Raw genomic sequence first — 16,081 nt, forward strand, 5'->3', positions numbered from 1 at the left:
GATGCAGGGCTTCCGGAGACCCGTGGAGCGGTGGGGAGGAAGAGGGGGTCGAGGCGGAGCTCCTGAGCTAGTCGGGGGAGCGAGGGGTGGCCGGAGACGGCTGCTATGGCGAACGGCGGCGATGGTGGTGTTCGGCCGTGTGAGAGAGAGAGCGAGGGAGAGGAGGGAGGAACTGAGGGAGAGTGAGAGAGAGCAGGGGGGGAGGCGTGGCGTCGTCCGGGGCATCGAGCGAGGAGGGGAGGGCAGGCAGGCAGGGAGAGAGGTGGCGTGGCGCGGTGGCGCGCGCGCGCGCCGGCCACACTCCCCTCCCTCTGTCGAGGACGAAGACGACAGAGGAGGGAGGCGGGCTGGGCCGCCTGCTGGCTGGGCCGGCCAGCTGGCTGGGCTGCACAGGGAGGAGCCCAGGTAAGTTTCTCCCTTTATTTATTTTTCTGTTTTCTAATTTCTGACATTTGTTTTGATATAAATAATATATTAAATCATTTATTTAACTTATGCCAATTTTTGCAGGAGCTAGATATATTATTCCAGAGCTCCTTTATAATTGGCATAATATTTGGACATATATTAATATATATAACTAATATATTTCCAATGCAAATATTTATGCATTAATTCCAATAGCCCAAAATAAATACCTATGAGCTCTTAAAAATATTGGTTTGATTTTTATCTCTGCCCAATATTTTCAGAGAGCAACATGAGCATTTTCTTGGACCCTTTTGGAGAAATTTTTATTTGGGTCATTTTCAAAATGATTCTGAGGGTTTCACAGATCCCCATTTCAAGTTTCTGACGAAAGAGTAAACATGATGCAACACTCTAATGCATGACTAGCTAGGGTGTGACACCGGATGCTGCGCCGGCTTCAACGTGTCGGTGCCCAGGCAATCGCTGCCCTGTGGCCAGACATGCAGGCTCCGTGCACCCCCAGTCGGACTGCCGACTGGCTGGAGGTCGCAGCTGGCCGCCTTGAGTCCTGGAAAGGTTCCTCGGCACTGGCTGGAGCGCGCCGAGCCTTGGAATTCGTCAAGGCGTGGTATCCGGGGCTGGACCTAGACTGGCTGGCCACAGTCCGGTCAGAGGCCTAGCCGGAGCTGGCAGCCACGGATGATGCCCTCGTCAAGCGCGCCGCGGCGATCGCCGAGTACACCGACACCAGCATCTTCGTCCCCGAGCGGGCTGAAGACGGCGAGGAGGCACCGCCGGAGTGGTTTGGGATGAACCTAGACTATGGCGAGGACTCGGCGGAGGTGATCGGCTCCATCGTCGAGGAGGAAGGCGAGGCGGAGGACGGAGGCGATACGGAGGCACCAGAAGACGGAGCGGACGGCCAGCCTCAGCTCGACCGCGCCTCCAGCAACGAGCCGCGCGCGACCGAGCCGACTACCGCCGGAGGCGATCAAGCCGAGACTGCCCAGCCGGTCGCCCCAACGCCTGACACAGCCATCTCCTCCGACCCTCCGAATCCGTCTGCCACTTCCTAGGCTGCCGCCTTATCTTTATTTTATCTGCTTTAGTAGTCTTTGAAGAACTTGTTAATTCGCACAATTCCACCCGTGGGGTGTATTTTGAACTTCTGCTCGAAGATTCGGCCAAGGGCCTATGTTATGTAAATATTTATCCGAATTCTATCTTTTCTTGCTCATTGCTCCTTTGGCTTTTTCCTTTGCCGCCTTCCCTTAGTTGTGGTTTTGCCAGTCGGATAGCCCCTCTGCAGACTGCCGCTGGATCAAATGCTTGGCTATTTTTGGGAAGGCAAGTACTTAGCCGTTTTAGAGTTTTTTAGCAAATTGAATAGAAGGCGGCGAGCCGACTGTTTCAAGAGTCGGTTTGCGAACAAAGGCTGGAAGCCGGCCTAAGCTATGTTTATGCTTTGAGTCCTTAGCCATTTTTCATGCGAACGCCCATTCTACCTTACTCCTGCCCATCGGACAGTCGCTCTGCGAGTCGCGGCTTCTGACAGGAGATGGCTTAGGCGCCACACACTACTTGTCCGGCTGCAGGAAGAATTTCATAGTGCAAGTCGGCAAGTCCCCGAGCCGACTAGTCGAACCCGGTGCCAAGCGGCATAACAAAGAGTAACATACTCGTAGGCATAATTCTTGTCATATAGATAAAAGAGGGCAGTCACCGAGCTCGTCTCGGGGGACCGAAGTCTTGGTACTTTAATATAAAAGGTAGTGTGGTACATACTGCATCAACTGTAAAATCTTCGGAGGAGATTTGCATTCCATGGCTGATCTGTCTCTTTGCCGGAGTCATCCCTCTTGCGTGCTCGGGGCTTCTGAGCGTCAATCAGGTAGTAGGAGTCGTTGCCCAGCACTTTGCTGATGATGAAAGGGCCTTCCCAAGGTGCCGACAACTTGTGCTGGCCGGCTGTTCGCTGGATCAGTCAGAGCACAAGGTCGCCCTCTTGGAAAGATCTCGGCCTGACCTTCCTGTTGTAGTATCGGCGCAGGCTCTGCTAGTAGATGCTGGACCGGCTGAGTGCCAACAGCCGGCCCTCTTCCAGCAGATCGACACCGTCTTGACGTGCTTCTTCTGCTTCCTCCTCGGTGTACACGGTGACTCCCGGGGAGTCGAACTGTATGTCCGTTGGGATGACGGCTTCAACACCATAGACGAGGAAGAAAGGCGTGAAGCCGGTTGACTTGTTTGGAGTCGTGCACAGACTCCAGAGTACGTTGGCAACTCATCGAGCCAGCAGCTAGCCGAGTGCTCCAGAGGCTCAACCAGTCGGGCCTTGATGCCGGACAGGATGAGGCCGTTTGCTCACTCCACCTGGCCGTTTGACTGCGGATGGGCAATAGACGCTAAGTCCAGTCGGATGCCCTGTGTCACGCAGAAACGGGCCAACGCGCCTTCGGCAAAATTTGTGCCATTGTCGGTGATGATGTTGTGTGGTATGCCGTACCAAATTGTGATGTCGGAAATGAAAGTCACGGCAGTCGGACCATTCAGTTTCTTGATTGGCTTCGCTTCTATCCACTTGGTGAACTTGTCCACCACGACAAGTAAGTGAGTTAAGCCACCTGGTGCCATCTTGAATGGTCCCACCATGTCTAGGCCCCAAACGGCGAAGGGCCAGGCAATGGGGATGGTCTTGAGTGCAGAAGCCGGCTGATGTGGTTTGGAGCGAAACTTCTGGCACCCTTTGCATTTTTGGACCAATTCCTTGGCCTCTTCTAAGGCAGTCGGCTAGAAGAAACCGTGTCGAAAAGCTTTGGCGACGAGTGCTCTTGAAGCCGCATGGTGGCCGCACTCACCCTGATGGATGTCTTTGAGAATTGCTTGGCCTTGCTCTGGCTCTACGCAGCGCTGGTAGACACTAGTGACGCTGCGCCTGACTAGCTCTCTGTTGACTATGGTGTAGGCTGCTTCTCGGCATTGTACTTGCCGAGATGAGGTCTCATCAGTCGGCAGCTCTTTGCTCACCAGGAATTTGAGGATGGGCTGGGCCCATGAGGGTGCTGCTATTTCTTCGACTGCCAGGACTTCGACTTGGACGAGGGCGGCTGGGCCGGGAGGCGGCGGGCTGGAGTCAGCGACCTCTTGCTGGATTAATGAAGTCCCTGGGCCGACCGGTGCAGCCCTCGGGCTGAGCTCTAGAGTCTTCGGGCTGGCTTCGACTGTGGTGGCTTTGGAGCCATCTGCCAAAATCCTCGTACCGTCTGCTGGGGCTCTGGAGTCGGATCCGACTTCTTCGGTGGGAGCTGGCACAAAGATGGAGTCTGATTCTGGTGAAGGCTTGATAGACGGCTTGAGGAGGCACTGAAGGGCGATGCCGGATGGTATTGCTTGGCGGGTAGAGCCGATTCGTGCCAGGGCGTCTGCTTGGTCGTTGTCGTTCCTTGGCACATGGAGGAACTCGCACCCCTCGAAATATCCATTGAGTTGCTGTACAAGGAAATGGTAACTCGCCATGTTTGCATCTTTGGCTTCCCAGTCGCCGGATGACTGCTGGACCACTAAGTCCGAGTCGCCATAACACAGGATCCGGCGAATGCCAAGTTCTTTGGCAAGCCGGAGCCCGTGAATGAGCGCCTCATATTCGGCGACGTTGTTGGAGGCGGCGAAGTGGATTTGCAGTGTGTATTTGAGCTTGTCGCCTTTAGGAGAAGTGAGGACAACACCGGCTCCCAAGCCGGTGCGCATCTTGGAGCCGTCGAAATGCATCCGCCAATGGGTGGAGTCGGGCGCTGGTGGTAGGTACTGGGTTTCGGCCAAGTCGACGAGGAAGTCGGCCAGTGCTTGTGACTTGATGGCGGTGTGGGGCTGGTAGCAGATGGTGCAGGGAGCCAGCTCTATGGCCCATTTGGCCACTCACCAGAAGCATCTCGGCTTCCGATGATCTCGGCAAGTGGGGCTGTGCAGACCACAGTGATTGGATGCTCTGGAAAGTAAGGCTTCAACTTCTTGGCGGCAAAGTGCACGCCATAGCACATCTTCTGGTAGTGGGGGTAGTTCTGCTTGGAGGTCGACAGCACTTCGCTCAGGTAATATACCGGTCTCTGGACAGGTAGTGCCTTGCCTTCCTCCTTGCATTCCACTACAATGACTGTGCTGACTACCCGGCTGGTGGCGGCGATGTACAGGAGCATGGGCTCCTTAGGAGTCGGAGCCGCCAGAAAGGGTGGAGTAGTCAACATCTTCTTCAACTGAAGAAAGGCTTCGTCCGCCTTGTGGTTCCACTCGAAAAAAGTGGTCTTCTTCATGAGCTGGTATAAGGGGAGAGCTTTCTTGCCCAGCCGACTGATGAATCGGCTGATGGACGCCAAGCAGCCAGTGAACTTTTGCACGTCCAGCAGTCGGATGGGTACCTCCATCCTCTCAATGGCCTTGATCTTTGTAGGGTTGCACTCTATGCCACGTTCAGAGACCAGGAAACCAAGGAGTTGGCCAGCTGGTACTCCAAAGACGCACTTATCAGGGTTGAGCTTGATCTGGAATCGGCGCAGGTTCTCAAAGGTCTCCCTGAGGTCTTCTAGCAGTGTTCCACGCTTCTCTGTCTTCACCACCACATCGTCCACGTAGACGTGGGCGTTTCTGCCGAGTTGCTTGAGGAGGCACTTCTACATGCAACGCTGAAAGGTGGCGCCGGCATTCCTCAAGCCGAACGTCATGGTTAGATAGCAGAAGGCTCCAAACGGTGTGATGAAGGCGGTCTTTAGTCTGTCAGCCGGGTTCAGCTTGATCTGGTGATATCCTGAATATGCATCCAAGAAGCTCAACAACTCGCATCCGGCTGTGGAGTCTATCACCTGATCAATTCTCGGCAAAGCAAACGGGTCCTTGGGGCAAGCCTTGTTGAGGCTTGCGTAGTCAATACACATTCGCCACTGCATGTTCTTCTTCAGTACCAGGACCGGGTTGGCTAGCCATTCTGGAAAGAATACTTCCATAATGAAGCCGGCTGCCAGGAGTCAGGCTATCTCTTCTCGGACAACTCTTCTCTTTTCTTCTAATAGGCGGCGCAAGGGCTGCCTGACTGGCTTTGCATCAGATCGGACATGTAACTTGTGCTCGGCGATTTCCGTCGGTACACCTGGCATGTCTTTGGGGGACCATGTGAAGATGTCCCGATTCTCACGGAGGAAATGGACGAGCTCGCCTTCCTATTTGCTGTCGAGGTTTGCGCCTACGACAGCGTACCTCGCTGGGTGCTCCGGATCCAAGGGTATCTTCTCTGTCTCTTTGGCCGGCTTGAACGAACCCTCAGCCTCCGACTCCTTGGGGTTAGGCGACACCTCTAGCTGCCTTCCGGCCATCGCCACAACCCGGTCAAGGAGCCGCTTCTCGGCCGTGATCACCAGGGACTCGGTCAACCGACTACTCTCAGCCGCACAGGCAGACGACTTCCGGTAGTCGCCGGCTACGGTCAGAATCCCCTTGGAACTAGGCATCTTCATCTTGAGGTAGGCGTAGTGGGGGACCTCCATGAACTTGGCCAGGGCGAGTCGGCCAAGTAGTGCATGGTATGGGCTCTCGAGATCCACCACCTCAAACCAAACAGACTCTCGGCAGAAGTGATCTTTGTCTCCAAAGAGGACGTCCATCAGGATCTTGCCGATTGGTGAGCAGGAACGGCCAGGGACAATGCCGTGGAACACAGTCCGGCTATTCTGAAGCTGTCTTTGCTTGATTCCTAACTTCTCCATGGTGTCCTTGTACAGGATGTTGATGCTACTGCCTCCGTCTATCAGAACTCGCGATAAACGAGCAGCTCGTCTATCCGTGGCAAAGGTAGCATCCAAGACCAAGGCATAAGAGCCCGAACTCGGCATCACCTCTGGGTGATCAGCTCTGCTCCAGCTGATAGGCTTCTCGGACCAGTGCATGAACTCTGGTGTCTCTGATGCTACTGCATTCACTTCTTGTTGCTGCATCCGCCTGCTGCATTGATCATCAGCCACGCTAGTAAATATCACTTAGGCTCCATGCTCTTCGAGGTACTTGTCTTGTACTGCGCCGACTGGCCTGACAGCCGGCTGCTAGGGCGGAGGCGGAGGCTGCTGCCCAGCAGGCGGGGGAGGTAGGAGGCCGTCTCCTTTGGCGATCCTGGTGAGCCAGTGGCACTTCTAGGTGGTGTTATTTGATGGCTTCGCGCTGCTATGGAACTTGCAAGGACCATCCAGAGTCTGCTCATATGAGAAAACCGGCAACCAGTTGGGCTTGCCGCCTTTCTGTCGCTTGGGTGGAGGCTGCCCATCCGGTTGCTGGTCTCCGACCATCGCCACCTGCCGGCTGCTAGAAGCCGGCTGCAGGGCCTTGCGCTTGTGGTCGCTCTGCTATTGTCGCCGACCGGTGTCTCCAGCCGGAGTTCTAGGAGCCTGAGGGGCCACTTTGCCGGTCGCACTAACTTGAATCTTCGCCTTCATGGAGGAGTCAGCCGTGGCATACTTGTCTGCTATGATCAGCAGCTCGTCAAGGGTTTCTGGCTCGTCGCAGAGGAGCTTGTGCTTGAGGAGGGTGGCTTCTCTACACCCGGCGGTGAAGTACTCGATAGCCTGCACCTCGTGCACGCCCTCACAAGAGTTCCGAAGCTCGGCCCAACGCGTGAGGTAGTCGCGAGTCGACTTGTTGGGGCCTTGCACACACAAGGAAAGCTAACGTGGCTTGGGAGGACGCTTGTACGTGCTTGTGAAGTTGCGGACGAATGCATCGGTGAAGTCGACCCAGATGTTGATGCTGCGGGGCTTCAAGCTGTTCAGCGATGTCCGGGTCGTGCCCTGGAGCATGAGCGGAACGTATTTTACGGCAACACACTTGTTGCCGTTCGCTATGTTGACGGCCATGGAGTAGTCAACCAGCCAGTCCTCCGGCTTCACGGAGCCGGTATACTTGGGCATGTCTCTTGGGAGCGTGAACCCTTTGGGAAAGGGTGAAAGTGCAACTATCCCTAGGTGGTTTTGGTAATTCATAACAACATATAGCTCATTGAGCTAATGCTATTCCAAGATGACTATTTCAGGAAAGCTCAATGATTGGCATGGCATGGATGTGAAAGTGGAACCCTCAAAATGCTAAGGACAAAGGATTGGCTCAAGCTCAAAAGCTGAAGACTCTTCATTTTATACTTTAGTGATCCAAGATCACATTGAGTCTTTAGGAAAAGCCAATACTATCAAGGAGGGATGAGGTGTTGCTTAATGAGCCTCTTGCTTCATGTGCTTAGTGATATGCTCCAAAACCCTCAACTACTTTCCCATATCCACATATGACCTAAACCCTAAGCCAAACTCGGTCCTACCGATTCTTTCTATCCGGCGCCACCGAGTTTCACTTGTCATAAGCCACTGCCAAACCCTAGCAATTCGGTTCTACCGATAGGGATCTCGGTCTCACCGAGATGGGATTGCAAACTCTCTGTTTCCCTTTCGTAACTTTCCGGTCTCACCGAAAGAGCGAATCGGTCCCACCGAGATTGTAGTGTAAACTCTCTGTTTCCTTTTTGTAACTTTTCGGTCTCACCGAAAGAGCAAATCGGTCCCACCGAGTTTACCTGACCAACTCTCTAGTTAGCTTATTACCAAACTCGGTCTCACCGAGTTTGTGTAATCGGTCTCACCGAGATTAGTTATGCCCAAACCCTAACCATATCGGTCCTACCGAGTTGCATGTCAGTCCCACCGAAAATCTCTAACGGTCACTAGGTTTACCTTTTCGGTCCGACCCAGTTTGTTGATTCGGTCCCACCGAGATTGGAAAACTGTGTGTAATGGTTGGATTTTGTGTGGAGGCTATATATACCCCTCCACCTCCTCTTCATTCGTGGAGAGAGCCATCAGAACACATACACAAATCCAACTCATATGTTCTGAGAGAGAACCACCTACTCATGTGTTGAGACCAAGATATTCCATTCCTACCATATGAATCTTGATCTCTAGCCTTCCCCAAGTTGCTTTCCACTCAAATCTTCTTTCCACAAAATCCAAATCCTACGAGAGAGAGTTGAGTGTTGGGGAGACTATCATTTGAAGCACAAGAGCAAGGAGTTCATCATCAACACACCATTTGTTACTTCTTGGAGAGTGGTGTCTCCTAGATTGGCTAGGTGTCACTTAGGAGCCTCCGACAAGATTGTGGAGTTGAACCAAGGAGTTTGTAAGGGCAAGGAGATCGCCTACTTCGTGAAGATCTACCGCTAGTGAGGCAAGTCCTTCGTGGGCGATGGCCATGGTGGGATAGACAAGGTTGCTACTTCATGGACCCTTCGTGGGTGGAGCCCTCCGTGGACTCGCGCGACCGTTACCCTTCGTGGGTTGAAGTCTCCATCAACGTGGATGTAGGATAGCACCACCTATCCGAACCACGGGAAAAACATCCGTGTCTCCAATTGCGTTTGAATTCTCCAAACCCTTCCCTTTACATTCTTGCAAGTTGCATGCTTTACTTTCCGCTGCCAATATACTCTTTGCATGCTTGCTTGAATTGTGTGATGATTGCTTGACTTGTCCTACAATAGCTAAAATCTGCCAAGAACTAAAATTGGGAAAAGGTTAAGTTTTTATTTGGTCAAGTAGTCTAATCACCCCCCTCTAGACATACTTTCGATCCTACAAGTGGTATCTGAGCTTTGGTCTCCATTTGCTTTGATCTCCATAGCTTTTGGTGGTCATAGCCTTGGTTTCACAACCTAGGAGAGTATGGCGCCTAGAGAGGGAAATTACCACCGTAGAGGTCCTTATTTTGATGGTACTAATTTTGCTAGTTGGAAGCATAAAATGAAAATGCATATTCTTGGACATAACCCCGCCGTTTGGGCTACTGTGTGTGTTGGTTTGCAAGGTGACTTCTTTGATGGGAAAGAACCAAACCGTGAAGCTACCGCGGATGAGTTGAAGATGTTGCAATACAATGCTCAAGCTTGTGATATTCTCTTCAACGGATTGTGCCCCGAAGAATTCAACAAAATCATCCGTCTTGAGAATGCATAGGAAATTTGGGACACTTTGATTGATATGCACGAAGGTACCGACTCCGTCAAGGAATCCAAGTTGGATGTGCTTCAAAGTCAACTTGACAAGTTCAAAATGAAGGATGGTGAAGGTGTCGCTGAAATGTACTCTAGGCTTGCTCTCATCACAAATGAGATTGCCGGCTTAGGAAGTGAAGAGATGACCGATAGATTCATCATCAAGAAGATTCTAAGAGCCTTGGATGGAAAATATGATACCGTGTGCACATTGATCCAAATGATGCCCAATTACAAAGATCTCAAGCCAACGGAGGTGATTGGAAGAATTGTTGCTCATGAGATGTCACTTAAGGATAAAGACGAACTTCACAACAAATCAAGTGGTGCCTACAAAGCCTCATGTGAAGCCCCTACATCATCAAGTGAGAAACAAAACTTCAATGAAGAATTGAGCTTAATGGTGAAGAACTTCAACAAGTTCTACAAGAGTAGAAGCAAAGATAGAAGCTTCAAGTCAAGGTCCTACAATGACAAAAGATCTTCTAGTCGAGAGCGAAACTGCTACAGTTGTGGAAGACCCGGACACTATTCCAATGAGTGTACGGCTCCCTACAAGAGAAGAGAAGATTCTCCAAAAAGAAGAAGCAAAGAATCACCACCAAGAGAGAGAAGGAGTAGAGATGATTGTTATGAACGAAGATACTCACGGAGAAGCAAGGATTCAGAAAAGAAGGAAAAATCATCAAGGAGCTACACAAAACGAAGACATCAAGCTCATGTTGGTGAATGGGTATCCGGCTCCGACTCCGACAGCCACTCCGAGAGAAGTTATCACTCCGACTCCGAAGATACTCAAGATGAAGGTGTTGCCGGTCTAGCACTTGTGTCAACCAACTCCTATGACATATTTGACTCACCAAATGAAGGAATTGGAAGATGCTTCATGGCCAAAAGTCCTAAGGTAACACACCCCGAGTATGTTGATTTCAATAGTGATGAAGATGACTTGTTAGGTGATGATTTGCTTGTTGACAACTCTAGTGATGAATACTATGATGAAACGTCAATTAATCATGCTAATCAAGATAAAACGAATGACAATGATAAGGAGAAGATTGAGGCTCTAACTAAAGAACTAAACACTCTTAAGTTAGCTCATGAAACTATCTTCGAAGATCATCGAGAACTTTTAAGAGCTCATGAGAAATTACGCTTTGAAAAGCTCAATCTTGAGCAAGAGCATGAGTTCTTAAAAGCAATCAATGATGATCTCCGCAAGAAAAGTTCTTCTTACATTGCCAAGCGTTTACTCTTATCCACTTACATGCCTCAAGTCAAGTCTAGTAACAAGAACAACAAAGATTCTTCCTCTAGCAGTAACAATGATCATGCTAAATCCAATATTGTTGCTTCTAGTAGTTCTCTTGATTCCACTAATGATTCTCTTAGCCAAGTTACACTTGAGCAAGAAAATAGCTTATTGAAGGGAATTATAGAGAAAGGAGTGTACAAAAGCCTTTCCGGGAGTAAGCAATTCGAGGAAATTGTGCGCAAGCAAGGAATGCACCGGAAGAATCAAGGTGTTGGTTTTGAACGAAAATTCAATGCCAATGGAGTTGAGTGGGAAGAAGATCAATACCCCAAGACAAAGTTTGTTCCTCAATAAGAGAAGTATGATACTTCTTTCAAGGGACACAAGCTCAAGATGATCTTCCACCACAAGACTACAAGCAAAAAGGCAAGGACAAGCTTCAAGAGGAAATTGATGCATTTGAAGAAGCTCCTAAGACCTTAGTCAAGTGGATTCCCAAGACTACTTCAAGTTCCACTTCATCAAGTATGACTACAACTCCAAGGATTCCCATCAAGATGGTGTGGATCCAAAAGAAGAAGAACTAGAGAGTTCTTGAGGGTGACTCCTCCAACATACTTCACTCTTATCATTTTGGCAAGAACAAGTGCAATCAACTTCCACATCTTGCACTAGTTCAAGGAGTCACAAACCCTCTTGTTGGTAAGACAAGGGACAAGGTAACCTAAAAGTTTTCATGGACATCATCTTGTGTGTGCATCACTCTATGTCTATGGATATCCTTGTTTGTTCCTTGTGGGACTAACCCATGTAGGTATTGAAAGTGCAATTCACCAAATGGATAGCTCCAAGTGATCTACATCAACATTGAGCATCCACATCTTCAACATCTACATGAAGTCATCATCGACAAAACCCGAGGTTAGTTCATCCCTCTAAGGGGGGATATCACATCTAGGGGGAGCTTTACTCTAAGACTTGAGCTAAAGCAACTCTAAAGATGTGAACACAACAATGCTTTATGTAAAAATGGTAACCCCACTTGAGCTTAGACGATGAGTATGACCTATGATCAAGTGTTCTCACTTGACTCCTAAGTCAATATACTCATATATAGATGACCTTGTCATCGCAAATTTCTTGATAGATGCTAGAATTGGTTGTGCATGCCTTGTCACATATTTCATTTGCCATCTTATTGTGTGAGCATGCTGGTTGCATATTTTACTCATTCGAGGACATCCACTTGTTGTTTTGATTGTTTGGTTTTATTTCCTTTTGCCAAGTAGATGGACAAGAATGCCTAAGAACCTCCTCTAGCTATCTATGCTTTTCTCGTCTCAAACTCTATTCATGCTACATCACAAAATTTGATCAAGTCAGATTCGAACCACTCTGTGTGAGGAGCGCTCGGAGTCCCCGATTCGTCATAGACTTAAACTTCCAAAACCTCTTTATGATTCTCGGTCTGACCGATACCCTACTTTCGGTCCTACCGAGATCATTAAGTTGATCTAGGTTTTCGATCTCGGTGCAACCGATTTGAACCATTCGGTCACACCGAGTTGCAACAACTGTATACAGTTTTGCATTTCGGTGCCACCGAGTTGTTCCACTCGGTCACACCGACAGGGTCGGGCTATATATAGTCACGGGCAAAAATTTGGAAATTTCTCCGAACCCCTTCGCCCGCGTGATAGCCTGCTTTGCCAACTTGGTCTCCGGATCGTCTCCTCACCGCCAGCTGCCTCCAGTCGCTGGTCTCCATCACCGTCAACGGAAATTCAACCCCGCCGTTGCCGCCGTAGCGAGTCTCCGCCGAACTAGGGTATGGACTCGATCTTTGTGCTATTCCCCAATCCGATTCTTAGCACATTGTGATCATCATGATTCTTGCCATGTTTGTTAAACTTCTATCTAGTCAATGAACTCGTAGATTAGGTTTAATTCGAAAATTTCAGGGTTAGGTTTCCGCCGAAACCATCTCGGACCCACCGAGTTGAAAAACTCGGTCCCGCCGATTTGTCTTATGCCATTGCACAAGTGAGACTCGGTCTGACCAAGAATTACTTATCGGTGTGACTGATTTTGGAACTCTGTGAAACCCTAGCAGTCTCGGTGCCACCGAACTGTGACTCGGTCTGACCGAGTTCACTAGTTTAGGTGCCAAAACTGCTTCGGTATCACCGAGTTTAGAAATCGGTAGATCCGAGATGCTTTCAGTGGGAAACTAAAACTAAGTTTTTGAATTATTCTTTTGCAAAAATCTCTGCATTTTGTGATGCTTATCCACTCTATCTCATCTATAACCTATTCACAGGGTCAGCAGTCAGAGTTTGCATCATGTCAGACCAAAGTGATAAGCCAGAACTTGTCAGAGCACTAGTCCCTCAAGTTCCTCAGATGATGGTAGCAGGAGCACCCCTAGCAATCTGCCTAAAGCTGCCACAAGACAGAGAAAGAAGAGAACCTCAGACTCAGAAGATGAGGATTATGTGGCAGAAGAGGAAGCAACTTCCAAGAGAGTTGAGCCAGCACAGGGCATAAAACCAGGGATGAAGATCAAAAGGCCAGCAGGCAGGCAGCCTATGTCAAAGGCCAGAGCTTCAACTGAGAAGCCCACTCCCATTGAGCCAGTTGCTGCTGAAGGCAAGAAGAGGAAAGAAAGGGTGAAGAAAACTGTAGTCAGAGTGCTTGGCAAGGCTTCCATCATGGAAGATGAGGAGGAAGAAGAAGAGGTAGCTGCACCAGCACCTAAGGCACCCAAGCTGATGGGTGATGCCATAAGAACAGGGGCAGCTGCTTCCAAGGCCAAGCCAGCTCCAAAGCCAAAGCCAAAGAGGAACACAAGAAGCATCCCAACTACTGAGAAGAACAAGGCCCCAGTGCCTGAAGCTGCAGAAGAAGAAGAAGAGAATGTTCTTAGAAAGCTCAAGCCCAAGATCCCAGACCACAACGATGCTCATCCTGTGGCTGAGGATATGAAACTCAGGAGAGATTCAGGGCTCCGGAAGTGACAGAGATTCAGACTGCAGTGGAGCAGCTCCAGGATGACATGCAGGAGAGGAGAGGCAAGACTACAACTGATGCCTTTGCCAGAGTGCCACGAGGACCGAGGTCGTCTGCAGTGCCAGTTGCTGACCCCAGAGCCACGACGTCTGCACTAGCTATAGCCTCAGTTCCACCAGCTCCAGCGTCCACTTCAGCCTCGACTCCGACCACGTCTACAGAAGGCTTCGTCCTTGGAGTGCTCCGGACTCCACCACCACCTGAAGATCAAGCCTGAGTGTCGACTTAGCACTATGCATTTTCTAGGAACTTTTTGGTAACTTGTTGCCAAAGGGGGAGAAAATGTATAGATCATAGGCTTCGAGAGATAGTGTTGCTTTTATTCTCTCTTGTTTTATTTGGTGGTTTTTCGAACTTTGTTTGCTTTTGTGTGAGATACTATGTCATTGCTCGTGAGACATTGATGATCATGTGTTTGATCATAAGCTACACTTAATGTTTGCTTAATATTATCACCTTATCTATCTTATGTGATCATTCACTATTCTTGGTGATGAGTGCATGTATTTCATTCTTATCATTTTAAGCGCTCCACCAAGATGTATGTGACATGGAAGAGTAACCCATGACTCTAACTCTTTGTGCATTTGCAGTCCAAAGAAAATTTTAAATATGCACAAATTTAGGGGGAGCTCTTACTTGTCACATACTTCTCAAAGCGACGATATATTTCATGCTTATTATCATTTGTCGAAGCTTTGATCTATATGTTGTCATCAATTACCAAAAAGGGGGAGATTGAAAGTGCAACTATCCCTAGGTGGTTTTGGTAATTCATAACAACATATAGCTCATTGAGCTAATGCTATTCCAAGATGACTATTTCAGGAAAGCTTAATGATTGGCATGGCATGGATGTGAAAGTGGAACCCTCAAAATGCTAAGGACAAATAATTGGCTCAAGCTCAAAAGCTCAAGACTCTTCATTTTATACTTTAGTGATCCAAGATCACATTGAGTCTTTAGGAAAAGCCAATACTATCAAGGAGGGATGAGGTGTTGCTTAATGAGCCTCTTGCTTCATGTGCTTAGTGATATGCTCCAAAACCCTCAACTACTTTCCCATATCCACATATGACCTAAACCCTAAGCCAAACTCGGTCCTACCGATTCTTTCTATCCGGCGCCACCGAGTTTCACTTGTCATAAGCCACTGCCAAACCCTAGCAATTCGGTTCCACCGATAGGGATCTCGGTCTCACCAAGATGGGATTGCAAACTCTCTGTTTCCCTTTCGTAACTTTTCGGTCTCACCGAAAGAGCGAATCGGTCCCACCAAGATTGCAGTGTAAACTCTCTGTTTCCTTTTTGTAACTTTTCGGTCTCACCGAAAGAGCAAATCAGTCCCACCGAGTTTACCTGACCAACTCTCTGGTTAGCTTATTACCAAACTCGGTCTCACCGAGTTTGTGTAATCGGTCTCACCGAGATTACGTTATGCCCAAACCCTAACCATATCGGTCCTACCGAGTTGCATGTCAGTCCCACCAAAAATCTCTAACGGTCACTAGGTTTACCTTTTCGGTCCGACCGAGTTTGTTGATTCGGTCCCACCGAGATTGGAAAACTGTGTGTAACGGTTGGATTTCCTTTGGAGGCTATATATACCCCTCCACCTCCTCTTCATTCGTGGAGAGAGCCATCAGAACACATACACAATTCCAACTCATATGTTCTGAGAGAGAACCACCTACTCATGTGTTGAGACCAAGATATTCCATTCCTACCATATGAATCTTGATCTCTAGCCTTCCCCAAGTTGCTTTCCACTCAAATCTTCTTTCCACAAAATCCAAATCCTATGAGAGAGAGTTGAGTGTTGGGGAGACTATCATTTGAAGCACAAGAGCAAGGAGTTCATCATCAACACACCATTTGTTACTTCTTGGAGAGTGGTGTCTCCTAGATTGGCTAGGTGTCACTTAGGAGCCTCCGACAAGATTGTGGAGTTGAACCAAGGAGTTTGTAAGGGCAAGGAGATCGCCTACTTCGTGAAGATCTACCGCTAGTGAGGCAAGTCCTTCATGGGTGATGGCCATGGTGGGATATACAAGGTTGCTACTTCGTGGACCCTTCGTGGGTGGAGCCCCCCGTGGACTCGCGCGACCGTTACCCTTCGTGGGTTGAAGTCTCCATCAACGTGGATGTAGGATAGCACCACCTATCCGAACCACGGGAAAAACATCCGTGTCTCCAATTGCGTTTGAATTCTCCAAACCCTTCCCTTTACATTCTTGCAAGTTGCATGCTTTACTTTCCGCTGCCAATATACTCTT

This window comes from Triticum dicoccoides, chromosome 6A, assembly GCF_002162155.2.
Source record: "Triticum dicoccoides isolate Atlit2015 ecotype Zavitan chromosome 6A, WEW_v2.0, whole genome shotgun sequence".
In the NCBI taxonomy this organism is placed as follows: Eukaryota; Viridiplantae; Streptophyta; class Magnoliopsida; order Poales; family Poaceae; genus Triticum; species Triticum dicoccoides.